This window comes from Clupea harengus, chromosome 4, assembly GCF_900700415.2.
Source record: "Clupea harengus chromosome 4, Ch_v2.0.2, whole genome shotgun sequence".
Lineage (NCBI taxonomy): Eukaryota > Metazoa > Chordata > Actinopteri > Clupeiformes > Clupeidae > Clupea > Clupea harengus.
In genome coordinates, this window is record NC_045155.1 from 31,850,180 (window position 1) to 31,855,663 (window position 5,484).

The following is a 5,484-nucleotide window of genomic DNA, read 5'->3' on the forward strand; positions in this document are numbered from 1 at the left end:
GTGAGTCCAACATAAATTCACTAGCTTTATAACAATGAAAACTATTTAAGTACTGCTTATCCAAGTCAGTTAAGTTGGAACTTCAAGGAGTTGTTCAGTTGGTGTTAGTAAATGCATTTTAATTACATTAGTGAGTTAGGTTAGTTTAGTAAATGTCTGTTTAGTTAGATGAACACTGCCTGATAAATTAAGGTTAACTTGACCAGATAATATTGAAATGACTTAATACAGTTTTGTTGGTTCACATAAGTTAGTTATTACCGCTCTAATAATAGTATTAAAATAGTTGGAACACAACTCAGGTATGTGGAAAATGTTGACATAACTATATTGAAGTAACACAACAATTTGACACTTTTTGAGGTATGGTTTTATAGGCAACTAGTTTTGGTAGCATCCTCAAATTCATTTTGATAGCATATGGTCATGTGAAGGACAGATAAACACCTGTGTCTTTCCCATTAGCCATTCAAGATATGCCCTATGCAGTTCTGTGTAACGGGTTTGAATACCCTGCAAAAATGAAAGAAATGCTTTCACACGCATGACATTGGCAACTTTACTACCAAAAGACCCCAGTTGGTGTGTTGGCAAGCTTCTATCAGTGTCATCTGGGCTTTTGGTGTTGTTTGCAAGGTTTTTGCATGCCTTTTAGGTAGTTAGCTTACTAGTTTTGGAACAGAACTCCGTATTGCTGCTTTAAGTACATTGAACAACTTATTTTTTGAGTGATAGCATTGAGGTTTCTTTTGTCCTTTTGTTGTTTCAGTTCAATATGTCAAGTAGTTTTTGTCTTTCTTTACTTGTTAATCTAAACATTTATATTTAGGGTTAGGTATCTGTGTCCTTCCCCTGTGTCTGAGGCTCTCTCTGTGAGTGTGTGTGTCTATATCTGTGTCCTTCCCCTGTGTCTGAGGCTCTCTCTGTGAGTGTGTGTGTCTATGTCTGTGTCCTTCCCCTGTGTCTAAGGTTTAAGGGATGGGTGCCCCTGTGTCTAAGGCTTAAGGGATGGGTGCAGGGTGGGCGTAATACTGATGCCCAGTCTGAGTTCTGTGCACAGTCTGTAGCGCTCTGCCTAAAGTGCTTTCCAGGATGCTACAGCATGGCATGGAAATGCATTTTCATTTGGTCTTTTGCTGCTCAGTTACATCACGGCTGGTCCCAGCTCTGGAAGATCGTCACAAAACAAGGTACACAGTACATACACCTGCTAACGTTGTTTTTATTTCTTTTTCAGTAGTCGCGTGTTAACAATTCTTAAAAAAACGTGTCATCTGAGTAGATATTCCAGGCCAGGTAGGGTTTGAGTACTGGTCTTTCCAGGCTAATGGTGAGTTTGAAATGAGCAGAGGATTGGCAGCTTCTGTTGACACCAGTTTTGTGCACAACTCAAACATGTGTGACGTACATGGCCCAGCGTTACTATGTACACTCCCGTCACAAGCACAGTCAGTGTCAGACTGTAGTTTTAGTGTTCTTAAACATACATTATTCAATTCAATTCAATTCAATTCAATTCAATTTTATTTATATAGCGCCATAACAATACAATTGTCTCTAGGCGCTTTACAGAGCCCAGAGCCTGAAACCCCCTTAGTGCGAGCACAATGGCAACACGGGCAAGAAAAAACTCCCTGTTAGTCAGGAAGGAACCTTAAGCAGAACCACGGCACATAAGGGGGAACCCATCTGCTTGAGGTCGGCCGGGTGGAGATAGGAAGGGGGGAAGGGGGGAGGGTTGTGTGGTAGAAGGGGAAGGGAAACAACAGGTGTTGTACATAGCCTGCATTTGGTAGATGTACATAATATATATACAGACATCCAGTGGTAAATACATGATACAGACAAGACCAGTTTAGTGGATATACACTGTGCTGATAGGGTTACTATAAAAGGGGTAAGGGGAGTAGGAACAGAGAAACATGTCGATGGTGGCAATAATATATATTGTATATAAATCAATATTATGCACTATACATGGTACTGGGCTTGGGTACGGTTTGACATTTCAACTTTCACCTGTTGGCATGACAACCAACATGTTCAGAGATGGTGCCTTTGGACAACATTGACACCTGCAAGGTACATGCACCCAATCCCTCAAATTATTATTATTTTCTACATGTACAATCAGCCTTGTCCCCAGACACACTGTCAACATCTCATTTTAGGATGACAAGCTGTTATTTGAAAGGGGGGGCCAGGGGGTGTACTGAGGGAGAGGCCATGGAACACGCAAGGCATGATGGTCCAGTTGAACCCACCTGAGGACACATCACATGTGAAATGGTTACCTATGGCAACCTATAAGCACAATTTTCATAACAACATGTTACATTGTCCCGTCCTGAATTCTTTATTTGGAAGTATTCTATTTAATACATTTATAACAAATGTAAATGTAAATGTACCAGAAATGGCTGGCTGGAAACAGCTTCTGCAGTCCCTCTCCCAGATGTTGTGAGCACCCTAGTAAATAAATACATGGCCATCACAGGTTAAGAAGACACAGAACGTTTACGTTGACTTCCCAGTATGTCATTTCCCCTTTTGAGCAACTATTCATTCCATGCTGAGTGCTATTTATGATGCTGGTAGGTTTCATTCTCTGAGCTGCCAGGTTATAACTAGCCTTTGATATGAACAAGGTCTGCATAGGTTTATACAGTGTCAAATTCCTACATTTTGGATGTGAGCATGTTCTAGTTAACAGTGCCATTTGTTCTGGTCCTGATCCTGTGCCTAAAGCGGAATCAACTGTATGTATATAATAACATATAATAACATTAAATGTATGCATATAGTAACATTAAATAGCATTAAATGTTTCATAGTGTTGTTTGTTGTGATGACATAATTTCTCTTGAAATAATTCAACACACTGAATCCAAGGAATGTGAATGGGGGGGATGGGTGGCATTTTGACTGATCAGGTAATATGCCTGTACTTTACAGTACAGCTGAGCTGCTGAATATTGAGATTTCAGAAACGTGACTCTGTTAGGAAGAACAGCATTTTAGTTTGTTGGGATTTACCTAACTCGCTTCAGAAATGCGAAACCAAAGACCCAAGTTGGAATCTTTGAGTCATTTTTGATTGACTAAAGAAATATTGTAAAAACAACAATATTGACACGTTTCCATTATTCTGTCTTTCACAGGTGCCCCCTAAAAAAGTCAACATACAAATATTGTGCTTCAGGCCCCGAACACTCCGTTGGAAGTGAGCTATTAAAAGCAATGCTCCCGTGCTCTGATGCTAAATATGCCTCTGTTCATTAGTTATTGTCCCACAGGCTACGCTAGGCATGGGAGACGGGGCGGCTGCAGGTGTTCTACCACGAGGGCACTCATCCTCAGTTCCACAGCGAGTCGGGAGTGTGAATGAGTGGATGGGTGTGTGAGAAAGTGTGTGTTTGTGTGTGTGTGAGAAAGTTTAGTGTGTGCGTGTGTGTGTGTGTGTGTGTGTGAGCGAGAGAAAGTGTGTTGGTGTGTGTGTGTGTGTGTGTGTGTGTGTGTGTGTGTGTGTGTGTGTGAGCGAGATAAAGTGTGTGTGTGTGTGTGTGTGGATGGGTGTGTATGTGTATGTGTATTCCTTCATTCATCTTTGATACAGGCTGCCACATTTCAAGTTTACAGGACTAGCAGAGTGTCATTCCCAAAATGATTCCATTTAGTTCATACCATAGCACACTGATCTGGTTGCACTAAGGTGACTTTAATTACTGGTTCAGATACTGTTGGCCATACGTAGAGGTCAGAAGTACACATAACATTTGACATTATTTGAATAAATTAGTTAATAGGTCTTTATGGCTGGCGGGCTAAGCTTGTATGTGTGAGGTATGCTACTAAATCTATGTACGCAAAAGTATACCTTATGGGGACAGAAAAACATTTCATTGGAGGAGTTGAACTCTGGGGTTGGAGACCTTTCCTCTATAATTGACCTTAACGCTATGCCAGGAGTCATTAAATCCTAATCCTTTTTGGTCTGATGAAGTGAACTCGTCTGGCATCCTTTTGAATTTGGAATCAGTCCTAATCAGGCACATGTTTTGTATTAGAACACAGGAAAACATTAAACATTTGATATCTGACAGAAAAGCATTCGATATTTGATATCTGACAGAAAAGCATTCGATATTTGATATCTGACAGAAAATAGATATCGATGGTCATCATATACATAAGGGTCAGGTTAACCGAGTCATAAACATCTAAATATAGCCCTAAAGAGAACAGGCCCGCAGTGAGGGTTGTTCCATCACATGAATGGAAACGGCTGGCCAAAATGTGTCTGTTGTATTTGATTATAATAATATATATATAATATATAATAATAATAATAGCCTATAGGATAGAAAATAGATACCAAAGGTCATCATATGTCGCATAAAGCAAAAAGGAAAGGCAGGCAATCTTAAAATGTGTGTATTGTAGCCTATTTGTGAATGATATGGCACTTTCACCTTAGTGAATCCTTTGACACATCCCACCCATAGGGTACAGACTCATGTTAACAGTCTACCAATCACTGGTAATCACAAACGATTTCCTGCTAATTTTGTTCACTGATGTACTAAAAGAACAATGGAGCCTAACAATGAAAAACAAACGCAGATAATCTATGTATAAACTTTGCTACGCTATCACAGGGATATGCGTAAATGAAGTGACAGTGCTTCTTGAACAAAACAGCATGACTGACAGGTTCTTCACACATACACACACACACACACCACACACACACACACACACACACACACAAACGTGATGTAGGGAGGACTGGTTGGATGTACCCAGGCTCGCCCCCCTCCTAAAGGCCTCAGCGAGACGTACTTGTCAGAGGTGAGACACGTCGAGACAAAAGAGAGAGGTGAGATAAAGATAGATAAACAGAGAGAGACAGAGACACGGAAAGAGAGAGAAACTAGATGACCCCTCAAGAGAGATATCGTCTTGGGCGCACGCAGGCTGGAGACAATGAGCAGAGACAGGACAGAGTTGGGGGAGGACAGAGAGAGGTAAGATGGAGGGAGAGAGAGAAAAAGAGAGAGAAAAGGAGGGGGGGGGACAACATCCCAGGGACTAGTCATTAGGGGCGGTCGTCATTGTTGAGAGAGAAAGAAAGAGAAAAGGGGGGAGAAAAAAGAAAGTGAGAGATAGGAGATAAAACCTGGAGAGACAGGAGAGAAGGAGAGAGAGAGAAAGAGAGAGAGAGAGAGAGAGAAAGAGATCGTCAGCTGGAGGACACTAGAGGAGTCTTTCAGGGGAAATCAGACGAGCCTCAGCTGCCGGGCCCAGGTCTGTTAACACTCATCCTCACGCCTCTGTGTGTGTGGTGTGTGTGTGTATGTGTGTGTGTCTGTGTGTGTCATACTGCACCACACACACACCAACTGTGAGGTCTGATATGCCATTGATGAAATTGTTGCATTCCTTCCAGGTTATGCCAGCCGTCTGCAGCTTTTCAAAATATTT